This window comes from Podarcis filfolensis (genome assembly GCF_964270895.1).
Source record: "Podarcis filfolensis genome assembly, chromosome: 1".
In the NCBI taxonomy this organism is placed as follows: domain Eukaryota; kingdom Metazoa; phylum Chordata; class Lepidosauria; order Squamata; family Lacertidae; genus Podarcis; species Podarcis filfolensis.
The window spans coordinates 35,738,765-35,752,790 of NC_139604.1; positions in this window are offsets into that span (position 1 = coordinate 35,738,765).

The following is a 14,026-nucleotide window of genomic DNA, read 5'->3' on the forward strand; positions in this document are numbered from 1 at the left end:
CTATCTATCATCTATCATCTATCATCTATCTATCTATCTATCTATCAAGCATCTATCATCTATCATCTATCAAGTGGTTTAATAAAGATAGCATTATGAACATATGATTCATATGATCATGGGGACGAGATGCTATAGAAGATCTACCACCTTTCACCATTCCTGAAGCACTAGGGCAGGGAGTGGGCCTGGCCAGGAAACCAGAGTACATCATCAATGACATGGGACATACCGTAAGCAGGACCGGATTTAGGTTTGATGAGGCCCTAAGCTATTGAAGGTAATGGGGCCCTTTATATGTCCAGCTGTCCTCTGTCAAAAACAAATTGTCGCTGTTTTTTTGTGTTGAATATATGCTATATGGGGAAAGATGGAGGGCACAAGGAGAAGGGGACAACAGAGGACGAGATGGCTGGATAGTGTTCTCGAAGCTACCAGCATGAGTTTGACCAAACTGCGGGAGGCAGTGGAAGACAGAAGTGCCTGGCGTGCTCTGGTCCATGGGGTCAAGAAGAGTCGACTAAATGACTAAACAACAACAAATTTATGGACCTGATAGGTATCTAAGGCATTTTTATTTGTTTTTTATCTTATAATTTGGAAATGTACATCCAGTTTTTATTACTTTAAATTTTCCGGAACCCCCTAGAGAGTGGGGCCTAAGCTATAGCTTGTTTAGCTTATACGTAAATTCGGCACTGGGCATAAGGCAACCAAACTTAAGCACTTTTAAGTTCCAATGATTTTAGTTTTAACTATGCAATCAACTCTCCCATTGAAACCACTAAGACTTAGAAGTGCTTAACTCCTTTGTGCTTAGAGTCAGCCTTATGATAAGCTTTATAAGGGATAACGGGAGCCTCAAAATTCCATAGCTGTCCATCAATGTAACATTATAACTTGTTACACAGCTTTGAAAACAAAGTGGCACATCCTGAGCTCTGAGTGGGCCTTGGCATCAGTGCCTGCCCGCCTCTTAGATTAGTATTTGCTCCTCAAAATCTGGAGCCACACATGATTTACTTGTCTTAAGCATTTGTTAGCAGGCAGATGGGTGGTGTTTAATGAATGGAAGAGTTCTAACCAATGGTATTCAGAAATAAACAGCAGTTCCTATTTGGCTATTTTTATTTATTATTATTATTTTTTATCTCTCTACATCTCAATTACATAGTAAGCCGTAGCTCTCTTTAAAAACTTGTTTGTTATTAAGATCTAAATCTACTTATTTTAGTCATGTCGTGCATGCTGGTGAAATGCAATACCAGCAGATTACAAGCTGATGGTTAGATGTTAATAACAGGAACACAAAACATTAAGGCAAGTGACATTTACATAAGTATCTTGATCTTAATACATGTAATTTACATATGAAAATGTAATCACCATAGAGATAAACAGCTGCAATGTTTAATTAAACTCTCCACACAAAATTGGCCTGCAAGACGTAGTTTGTCATTGCTAATTTATCACAATTCTCATAAGTATTCTTTAAAAATAAAAAATGCAAAATAAATGACTCTTATTGATAATTTAACTTCTGGTTACTTTATCGTATCCTCAATGGGCTTTGATGATACAATTAAAATATAAAGATCCCAGGCTCATTTTCTCACAATTTAGAAGACGAAACCTAAATATATAGAGAACAAATTGTTTACAGAATAAAGGGGTCAGCACTACAGCAGCAGAGGAAAACAATTTAAACACATTTAATGCCACAGTAAGTCATGTGTCAGGGAGGAACGCACAAGTCTGTTTGTGGGCCTGTTTCACGCGAAATGATTATAAGTGAAAATTAGTGTCAGAATTGTAATGGAAGGATATCAACTACTAGCTTACCCAAGTCTCTTCAATAAAACCCACATTTTGGTGTCTTAGCACTTGAGTTCATTGCAAAGTTAAATTGCTGCTGGCATTTGGGAATAAGGAAAGCATATGGCAAATGAAGCTCTGCTTATTATGCAGTCTAGGACAACAAAGATTATATCCAGAAGAATATGCTCCAGGGACTTCACTGTCATCCATCCTTGGATGGTCCTTGCTTCATGGGAAATGGTTTATATGGGTCCTTTTTCTTCTTTATTTGTTTGTGTAGAGTTGCATCCCTTCAGTCATGGCTCCCTAAAACAGCCATCATCTAGAGTGTTTGGAAATTGGGTTCCTTCCTTGTTTGTATAATCATCAGCGCCCATTCAGCCAGGCTTTAAAGAAATTAAGACAGAAGAGCTGGGAACCAGGATATTGCTAGTTACCTGATTATCTACATGACTACATTGGTCTGTTAAGAGGTTGCCATCTCCTCCTAAATTGTTCCTTAGGCCCAGCCAGAATTTGCTCGTGAAGAATGCAGAGAGATCTGCTACTCACTTTGAAATGGCTTCTTCACTTCTTGACACCTGCTGCAACTCAACAGTGGAAATTCATGATAGCCATCTGGGGCAGGCGTTACATATATGCAGAGCAACACGTCTAAACAGAAGACATAACTTTAAGTTTGGTTAGCCATCTTACAGCAGAAGGCCGCCAATACTTTGCATCAGGAGAAGAGAGCACACCAGAAGTTTCTTGTGTGTTCCTGCTGACCTAACAAAGTGCCACAGTGAACAAAATAACAGGAAAAGTTTCAGTTGGGCCCTTCCACATGTGACCTACCTTTTCATGAAAATAGAAGTGGCCAGTTGCACAAATGTCATTCCTACCAAAACATAAAGCCCCTTAAAATTTACTGATGAGACTAAGATGGTTTAGATACACCAAAGCCACATTCATACCCAGAATTCAGGGGTGGGGGGAATCATGACTGCTTCAAGAGGTATCATAGTGATTTAAATGTATGGTGTGAATGTGGCCCAAGGGTGACTAAAAAATAATAACCCCCACCTAACTATGCATTTCTTTCTTCTGTTGAAAAATATCAACTCCCACTGAATTCTCTGGGAACTGGAGATTAAAATAAACCAGCTCTTAGGATAATGATAACATACTGTGCAAGGGTTTTAAAAATTTTATTTTACTTTTGTTAAGTGATTGCTTTGCGCATGGGTTAAAATGCCCAAAATTACTTTCAAGGACACTGTAATAAGTGGGAACATTATCGCAAGAGGTGATGTAGATCATTAGCACAGTTGGGGAAGGATATTTTGATTTTTAAATTAGCAGCATTCTTGTTAAATTAATAAATGTGATATATATTTCAAGGAGGACTTGCAAGTTAACTGCTGATATTAAAAGCATTTTTGTGCACTTTAGACTATATGAAGGTAAAGGACTGTAGCTGACAGAGTCATGCTCAGAGTAGACCCACTGGAATCGGTGGGTCTGCTTTGAGCATGAATTGGTTAATTATTTTTGCTGTTTAATTAAAGTCAGGTACTCCCACATTAAAACTGCACAAGCTTTCATTATAAATAAAATCACAGAACAATCCTAACCCCTGATCTGCTTTGTTGCTACGGGGAAAGCTTCTGTTCGGTTCCTCTGGACTCTGCCACTGAGATTTGCCACAGCTTGTTGCAAATGCTGATTTTCAGAATGGGACTATAAGTCTACAATCCAGGCAGCTGGATCCTGGGTCCAGCTAGGATGTGTGTACAGAAATCTGCTTTTAACTGGAGCAGGGTGAAAGCCTACAAACTTACTTTCCATCAAACCTAAGCTGATTTGCAGTGCAAGTCTATGCACTGTAAATTGAATTGAGTTCAACAGGGGCTTGCTGCCAGGTAAATACATATAGGGTTAAGCAGCCAGACTAAGTACACAGCACAGGAAAAAAAGCTTAACAGCAAGAAGTTTCTATTCCTGTATTCTCCTCCACCACCACTGAATGGCTGATAAAAAAAAGTAGTGAAGTGGGATAAGCCCAACTGTTGTACATGAGGAGACTGCTAATGACTGACTGTCCTTTTGACTAATAATGCAGTCAAACTTCCTCTCATTTATATAAATGTTTTTACTGCTAATATAAATCATTCACCCCAGCAGTTGAAAACATGCATTTCAATGGTAGAAGGCAACGGCTGACATTACTGCTTGCTTCCAGAGCACTGAGCATAGTAAACCCCTTGTGGTGGGGTAAGCATATATATCATCCTGAGAGAAAAGATTGGTCCCTTAGGAGAGCTCTTCTCTCCATTCATTGATGATGTCAGTAAGTTCTTGATTACCTGCTGACGTTTGGAATTATGGGGGGCCAGCAAGGTTAATGAAACTCCTCCTGATGTAGCTTTACCCATACACTGTCTTTCCTCTGTCCTCTTCTGTTTTCATGTTGATGCCGCTTGCCATGAAAACACCCAGTGCTTCTAATCAGCTGTTTTCTCTTAATATCTAAGTGGGTCAATAAAAAGAAAGAAAGTAGCAGGCCTAGAATGAAACCAAAGCAGAGTTGCAAAGAACTTGATGGAAGTGGCTGTTCCACAGCTTCAGTGCACACATCCAAACATGCAAATCTGTGCAATCTTTCACTTATTCCCCAAGAACCCTAGGAACTGTATTTTATTACAGGTGCTGAGAGTTGTTAAAGGTAAAGGTAAAGGGTCCAGTCATGGCTGACTCTGGGGTTGTGGCGCTCATCTCGCTTTATTGGCTGAGGGAGCTGGCGTACAGCTTCCGGGTCATGTGGCCAGCATGACTAAGCCGCTTCTGGCAAACCAGAGCAGTGCATGGAAACGCCGTTTACCTTACCTTACCTATTCATCTACTTGCACTTTGACGTGCTTTCGAACTGCTAGGTGGGCAGGAGCAGGGACCGAGCAACGGGAGCTCACCCCATCGTGGGGATTCGAACCGCTGACCTTCTGATCGGCAAGCCCAAGAGGCTCAGTGGTTTAGACCACAGTGCCACCCGCATCCAGAAACTGTAGTGCTGTGAGGGGAAAATGGGGGTCATAACAGCTCTAAGCACCTCTAACCAACTATAAGGCAGGATTCAACTAATGGGTTCCATCAATGGAAGCCCTGTGTAAGAGGATCTGCTTTTGTACAGGGCTCCCCACGCCCCTTGTGTCTCCCTCATGCCTAAAATCGGTTGAGGGAGGGTGTTGGAAGAACCTCTGGAATAGCATGAAGGGCGAGGAGGGCGGCTCGTTCCATCTGGTATGCAACATGTCTTCCCTGATGGAATCATTGCCCTAGAGTGATGTTGCATTTATCCCAGAGTTCCTAGGAATCTTTAAGGGAAGCCATAAAGGGAGTGATACTGTTTTAAATGTATACTGCAGATGGGACCGTTGAACATTCCTGGATATTCTGTAACAGCACCACTGTGTTTAATGTTTAATGAACATTAAAGCTTTCACTGCCAGAAAGCTTTTCCTTTTCAGACAGAAGGCTGCCAAGAGCGAGTGTCTTTTTCATCCTCCTCATTTCCTAACCACTCCATTCCATCCCCAGCTCTCACTCAGTTTATAGTTTTCCCCACCTCAGTCAGTTTTCCACAGCACTGGGTATACCCAATCCTCATTAGGCAGTCCTTTTTTTAAAAAGGTGGTATATTCCCTTAGACTGTCCTCTTTAAGATTTTTTTAGTACTCCCGCAAGCTTGCCTGGGATCGTTATCTCTCTAATTTTGTGCTTTGGCACACCCTTTCCATTGCCGCCATTTTGTATCTGGCTTTCCCAGCACACTCTCAAAATTAGAAATGTGCCAATTGTCCAAAAGGGTGGCTTCCTCTGATAATGGAGTGCTAGAACACAAGTCAGGGCAAAGGATGTAGAAAGAGATAAACCTCAGATAAAACAGCTATTACAAGAACATGACTATAGAAGAGGATGTAGCTATTCTCAGTGCCCCACAAAAACCTTGGTTTCCTTTGTTTGGGATGTGAAAGAGGGCCTTCTCTAGACCTTGGAACTCCCCACTAAGGGAGGGTTGCCTCACAGCCTCTCTGATGGCTTCACACCACTGTACAAATACATTTTGTCCAAAGAAAGCATATGCCCTCCTGGGCTGCTTATCTCATTCTGCCTGATTGGTTAACTGAAGTTTATGTCCCACCTCCCCCACCCTCTCATTGTTGATTATATTCAATTTTATTATTCTTTTTAATATGTCAATCTGATTGTAAGCTGCATTGGACATGTAGAATTAATGGCAAGGTGGGATAAAATACCTTTAATGACTGAATAAATAAATAAATAAATAAATAAATGAGATGCAATTGTATTTGACAGATACAACTGGAATAAAGGGGTGTTTTCTGGATTTAAAAATTTAGGAGTTTTTTTGTTTTGTTTTTAATTGTCTCTAGTAATTGTATCAGTAAAAATTGTATATTTCATCCATGGCATGATTCTTAAAAAGCGATTTAGGATGTATGCTAATAAAAAGACATAATTGTTTTACTGAAACAATAAGTTAAACATTTTTAATTACTAACTTGGGCTCCTAAAACTGATTAGATTTTTTAAAAAATAAACACATTTAGTATATAAAAACGTTTTAACATTATTACTGAATAACATCATAAAAATCCTGAAGACTTTAATTCTGAAGGCTGTTTAATACATTTCTATTTGTTCATTTGCATTAAAACATGAAATTTAATAACATATTCACACCAAGGTCCCTATACTAGAATACTGTTTGCTCCTGTTTGCAAGGGCTTCTCAGTATTTTGCCCCAACTCACCTTTGTAATAAGACACACTTTTTTTGCCAAAGAAAAACATGAGCACCCAGTAAGGAATCTGAACTTCCATTCTGCGTAGAACCAATGAACTGCTTTTCTTACTACATATGTTGAAGAAAGCAGCCTTGAAAGGGGAAAGGAATAAAAAAATATCCATAAGGACTAGGAGTTGCCTTTCCACATGTAGGGAGCTTATGACACCAGTCTGCTTTCTAACCAGCAAATCGCTTTCATCATTCTAAGGTGTAGAGATCTGAGGTTTGTACTACATGTGTTCTCAAAGGTGTATGTTAGTTCTGATATACTCATAGCTGAGATGAAAGCACATCCCACATTCCAGCCATAAACCCCCTTCTTCCTGTCAGTGAGTTTTCAACCCTCCTTGTGAAAATGTGTGCACAGTCCTTTAAATTGCCTACACTTTCAGTTGCTTTTGCCACTTCTCAATGATGTCATCATCTCATCCATCATATTCACCATATGGTTGCTTACTGGGTGAAATATTCAGTGTGTCTAATCCAGGAAGGTGGTAAAAGAAGAAGTACTGTATTGGGGGAAACAATACCCAAATTGCGTGAATTTGCCTATTTCCTGTCCATGATGCCATCAAACAAAAGCGACTAAGTGGTTTTAAACTGTTTTTAAGATTGTGTTTTAAGGTTGTAATGTGCCCTGGAACTTTAAATTATATATTGTTGTTATATATTTATGTATGGCCCGACTTTCCCTTAGTGGCTAAAGTGAAGAGCAGTTAAATCATCATCACCACTATCATCTTCATCACTAGGGTGGAGTCAAAAGATCTCAGGTGAGCTTTTCCAGCTTGAAGTGTAGTTGGAAAGGCCTTCATAATAGCTTGCTCACTTTTTTCAACACCTTTTGCCACCTGCATTAAGTCCTGGTGGCAACTCTAGTCATGCAGTTTGCAGCTGCTGGGTCCCATTTTTCTCTATCATTTACTGCAGAAGACACTACCATGAGGCCAGAAAGCAAATACTTAATGCAGCCCTGAACAGAACTTTTTAATCCTTTTGCAAATGCTCCAGAAAGTACGATCATTTCTGCATTCGGCTATTTGTCCAATGAGCCCAACAGTAGAAGTCCTCCACTTAGTCAGTCAGACTGATTTCAGTCCTGCCAATAGATGAAGCATTGATTTCGTTTTTTCCTTGTCAGGTCACATATATATACGGGATTTGAACAAGCCTTCATGAGTGAGTTTATGCTGTCCTTGCTGGGCAGAGAGGGTAGTAGTCTTATGAATTAGTCACAATTGTTGGGGTTCCAGGTTGTCTGACATTCTCAGGTGTGTCATAGCTCCCTATTTACAGTCTAGGGGTACTTCTCTCTCTGTAAAGAATTGCGAACATCTGAGCCTTTGGTCTTTTCTTGAGAAAAAAAAATAGCTAAGGAAGGAAATTTCACAACATTCCAAAACAGCTTGTTTCATGGGACTGAATCATACAAGAATCACATGATGGCCACAATTTTGAAATCCTTTCCATATGATAACTTTAAGCAGGGATGGTTGAATCTGTCCATTGTATTACTTTTGCATCTTTTAAACCTATAATTCTGTTGCATTTCTGCATTAATCTGTAGTTTTTTAAAAAGAAAATCTCAAAACACGTCTTTAAATGTTGTTATATAAAACACAAGGCATTCCGCTTCTAGGAATGAAAAGTATTAGTATTCTGAAACATCCCCCTCCCCACAAAGATGTTTATGTCCTTCACAACTCTCCCTCAAATCTTTCCACTGTTTGATGCTATTGGGAATGTGTGCATTCTGCCAAAATTCAGAACGATTCAAATGGCACTTCCAGAATTCTTGGAGGAAAAATAATTCTGATAATTAATTCATTTACATGTTTCGACATGAGCAGAGACTACTGCTATCATTATGGCAACCATCCACTCAGCAACTGTATGCTTACATAGGGCTCACTGTAGCACCTTATGTCTCCACCACTGCTCTCCGCACCTCTCTGTCCCCATGCTGTACTGGCTGGCATCTTCCTCCTAGAGAACTGCCTCAATGGCCTCATGGATACATGAGGTTTTGAACCTCCATGCGGGAGAATACTGCTGTACTCATGTCTGGCTTGTGGGCTTCCCATTGACATCTGGTTGGCCACTGTGAAATGCTGGAACAGTCCCCCTCAGGAGGTTGTGGGCCTTCCTTGGAGGTTTCTAAGCAGAGGTTGGATGCCCATCTGTCATAGATTCTATAGCTGAGATTTCTGCATTGCAGGGGCTTGAACAAGATGACCCATGGGGTCCCTTCCATCTCCACAATTCTATGATTCTATGACTTGATGGGCTTTTGGTCTCATTCAGCAGGACTCTTCTTTAGTCCACACACCTTGGCATTTGCAAATATTTGCATGTGAATATTTAAAAATGTATATACGCCTACGTCATACCATTCTGCCCTACCTTCGCTTTAAGATACTTAATTTATCTAGATCTCCAGCATGTCCCAGCAGAGGTCACGTCTCCTCCTTGCCAAGCCTGAATGCACTATCCAAGTAATGTTCCTCGATAGCAGGGAAGTTGTATAACTCTGGCAAGTAATTAAGACTTTCACAATGCCAACTCCCAACTTCCAGAAGGTGTTACGCTTACTTCCATGGAATATGTGGTTGTGCCCAGTGACATGTCACTCAAAGCCACCTAGGCAAAAAACCAAAACAAAACCCTGATATGTCCCTGTAAGGCCTCCGATGATCATGTTCCAATGATATTGATGTTGTTACATTTATTTACTCTTCAAGGAGACCCTAGCTGTGTGTGAACATCAGTCCTATGGTTAGCTAGTATGGCAACAACAACAACAATAATAATAATAATAATAATTTATATGTACACCACCCATCTGACTGGATTGCCCCAGCCACTCTGGGCACTTTCCAGCATATTTAAAAACATAGGAAATGTTCTTTAATTTTCTTAAAGCGTCCTTCCTCTTTAGCATACTCTTACTACACTTCTTAAATTTGGCTTTGTGTGTCTGTGACACACAGACACAAAGTGTGTCTGTTGTGTGTCTGCGACAGGCATAAGGGACTATGTCACCCTCCCTGTGTCAAGGTCTCTTTGGCTCATGCTACATATTTATGCTCAAGGAGAAACTAAGGAAAGCAAGCCCCCTTGCTTCCTAGAGAGGAAGAGAGGAAGAACTGGATGCTCCTCTGCAGCTAATAAAACCATGTAGCCTCAGGGGCTGCTCCTACCCCAAGGTAAGATGGAGAAGAAAGAAGATGGTGGCAACTTTACCTAGTGCCTGGAGCTGTGAGCAATATCTTCTTCCTGGAAGGAAACAAGTCAGCTCTCAGGCTTTCCTTACAGCCCATACCAGTGCAACCAGTGAGTAGAACACCAGTATGACTGTCAACTATGTGCAACGTATAGAACTTGCTTAGCTGCTCTCAGAAAAAAAAGAACTTTATACTTTTGTACTTCATAGCTCTATTATTTTTAAATAGAAAACTTTTCAAGTTGGAAGCCCTTTATGGAGCAGCTCCTCTGTATCGCTGGCTGGCTGCCATTCCCTGAATCATAGTTGATTAAAAATAGGGCCCAATTTTACATAGATTTTGTGCCCCAATTAGCAGTGCTAATTAGGGCACACAAGTAAATTGCACTCTACCCTGTGGAGATTTTCAGTCAGTCAACCAAACCAGTGAATCACCCAAGAGCATGACTCTAACTCTTAGTTACCATTTAATCAGGTGCAAAATTGAAGCCCCCTCCAGGAAGGACACAGTACGCAGTAGTGGATAGCAACGGGAGAAGCAGCTCCAGGCTCCACAGCCTCTTTCTTTCAATAAAGGCCAAACTTTTACATAAAGTGAGAAATGGCAAAGAAAAAAAAACATTGTTCAAAAATCTGTGACAGGAAAATATGTGCATTTAAGTTGTGTTATGCTTCTTTGTTTTGTTTTTGTGTAAGCCACATAACAATGAAGGGTGATGTAAAAATTCCCCAAACAAACAATAAATGGATAGGTGATTATTGAAAATAAAGCCACATGGATGCAAAAGTAAGAGGATGCATTTCTGACACAGGAATAGCTGGGATTGGTGGCTTGTGGTGGGAGAGACAACAGGCATTCTGAGAACAACAATTATAATACAGTAGTTTATGACACATTAAATTTAAAAAGTTTGTATGCTCAGCTTCTGAGTGTTATCAGCATACTGATCACACCTCACTCCAAATGCCTGGACGACCTCCCCTAGTGACTTTAGACAAATGTTAAAGAATACAAGGAATAATTTGGAACTATGTCGGAAGCCATTGCACAAGTACCCTGGGGTTGAGCAGAACCCCAATACAGTCATACCTCGGGTTACAGATGCTTCAGGTTGCATTTTTTTGGGTTACGGACAGCTGAAACCCGGAAGTCCTGGAACAGGTTACTTCCGGGTTTTGGTGGTCGCACATGCGCAGAAGTGCCGCTGCAGGTTGTGGGCACTGTGGGTTGCGAACATGCATCCCGCACGAATCATGTTTGCAACCCGAGCGTCCACTATACTACTTCTGGAATTGCCCTGGCAGATAGGAGCAGTATCCGCAGAGCTGGTTCAGAATGATACCATGCCCAGCGGTATCAAAATCTAATGAAAAATTGAGGATAAATCGAGATTTTGAAAGATATCTGTGGGTCTCTCATGTGAGAGGATGACCAAGTTTGTTTTGGTGCCAAAGGCAGGCCTCTGGAACAGGACTGAAATGAGTCTAGAGAACACATTTTGTCCTAGAATTCAGGTGACATCACTTGGTTGAGCATCTTTCTGAAAGTTGAGGGATATTTGTGAGAACATGCTAGTTGTGCATTTAGTGCTGAATAGAATTTTCTTTCACATTTCTCAGGGGACCATTTGTTCCCCATAAAAAGGTAGAGTTCTGTTCCTTTCAGCTGGGCTGGCAAACTTTTGTGGATGGTGGGCGGGGAAAGAATTTGGCTTATTTCCCTTTAAAATGATGTGGCAGAGGAGTTTGCCCCTCAGTTTTTAAATAAGGTAATAAACAAGAAACAACTCTGGCAGGTAGTAGCCGCCTGGATGGGAGACTTTCTGGGAACCAACGGTGCACAAACTGATTTGGACTCACTGAAAGAAAAGAGTCATATGTATGTTATGAAATAATCCACGAGAATTAACCAGTTGTGTTGTGGGTGAACTCACCTTGTTTGAGCTTCCTCAAATTAATAAAAGCTCAGATTTTCTCCAGGAGTTCTCTGAAAATGTTTGGGTACATCAAGCCAAGGACAGCTTTCCCTCTTGTGTTCCACCTTGATCAACAACTAAATATGGCACAGGGCAATAGCAGTAGGTATAAAATTGAAAATTTTGTTGAAGCCATATGCAACAGGTTTTCTTGCTGCTTGATCCCTTTCTTCTGAAGAGTCAACTTTGGAAAAGGGGAGAATGGGTGTAGGAAAGACTGTCTGGAGATGGGTTTGATTCAAAAAAAATTTGGGGGGGAAATAAGGGGAATGATTAATAAGACTGAGGGCAAAGGGTTTTTATAAATAGTCAAATAGTTGGCAAACATTTGCTAATTGATGCACAACTGGGAAAATGTTGCAGGAAAAGCTGGCATGTTATAATAATGGCAAGGTTGACAGTAATCTTGAAGATTATTGCAGTGATGTGATTTTTAAAAGTACTGGGACTTATTTATTTTGTACCTATTGGAATATGGAGTCCCATCAAGAAAATGTGAGGACAGAACTACTGTCTATTTTGTGGAAATTCTGTATTTCTGGCAACATGCAACAGCATGCAGCAGATCTTCACTCAGGTAACTAGACTTCCTCTTCCTCTTGACCTTTATTAATATGTAATTTGAGTCAATACCATCAGTTATTTTTAAAATGCCTTTTTAACTTCTCTAGAACTCACTTGTCTTAACACAGACATCCCAGGAATTCTGGGTTGAGCCTTCTTATCATTAGTAGTCAGATGTTGCTAGATGCATATTCATGTGAAATGTATAACTCTGTGTTACATCTGTTTGTATAATTTGTTATTTATATTGGATAACTCCTCTATTGAGACAATTTAGTATCCACTTAATTTCTAACAGCCCACCTCTCAGCCTGTGCCAGGTTCATTAAGTAGATGGGAGTTGTGCTGGAGGAAGTACTTTGAGGAATGGGCTGTAAATGTATTTTAAATTTCATACTGTACAAGCTGTGAGAGATAATTATATTGTTCTGTTGATTAGAGACTTGTAATCAAAAGTATCATTAATCTAAAATTTGCACAATTTGGTACAGAAGGAATTTTAAATAGATCAAGGCTGTGTACCAGACCATATTGAAAATAATTTTAGTAGGGCATTGACAGCTTATTTTAGGTCTTTATACAAACACACAGGGTCCAATCCTAGCCATAGATCTGCCAGGATGAGCGAATTCGGGTGTGGCAGATATCCAGCTTAGTCAGCAGGTTACCACCTCAGCCAGGCTACACTGGTGCAAATCCCCAATGCTGGTTCAGTCAGAGATATGCTGGCATAATTCCCTCATCCTAGTGGAGCCAAGACCACCAAGACTTCTGCCATCTTAAACCCTGAAAAATGAGTGTTCCAGGAGAATAGCAGGGGCAAGACTAGGCTGGGAAGGCTTATGCTGGATCCGAACTCTGTTCAGCTTGGTCACATGAACTGGCAACCTGGCGGAACTTGCGCTAGCAAAAAGGGTGGCATAAATCAAACTCTGTTTTAAAGGTTTGTTTCCCCTCTGCCAGGATTAGGTCAACTCAGTTGGCAGTAGCCCTGCTTCTGAATGGAGTTTGGAATAGGGGTAATGTATGCCATTTTATTTTAAGATACTGTAAATAACACTGGCTCCCCATACTTGGGACTGATCTCCTTTAATTGTGTGACCAGGCAGTGACAGCCCCAACCCCCAGGGATCATAAGAAAGGAATAAAGACTCTGACAAAGTGTTACGGAATTAAAATTAGGCCACAACTTTATTAAACTTCCGAATGTAGGAAGACCTTGACTTAGGCCTTAGGCCTGTACCCCTCCCAGCCCAGGGAACTGGGGAACATCAGGGTAAATGGGATATGGGGGTGCTCTGCGAGACGTAAGTGTACACAGGCAGCCCAGCCCATATCCCCGTTGCAGGGTAGTTCACTGACAACCTTTTGGTGTATGTCCAGTGACACACCCATTATATAACCCCTTTTAAGAGGGGACCCATGTGCATTTATTTATTTTTTTGCTTCGCAGACCGAAAAAGGTGATCTGACATGAGTTGCTTCAATATTTAAGGCCCATAGAAGCTTACTTGTGCGAGCAGTTAGTTATTCATGGAAGTGAGTGGCTGGTTGATCTTTGGAATTGAGTGTTTCCTTGCGTGTTTTTGCTTGGCTG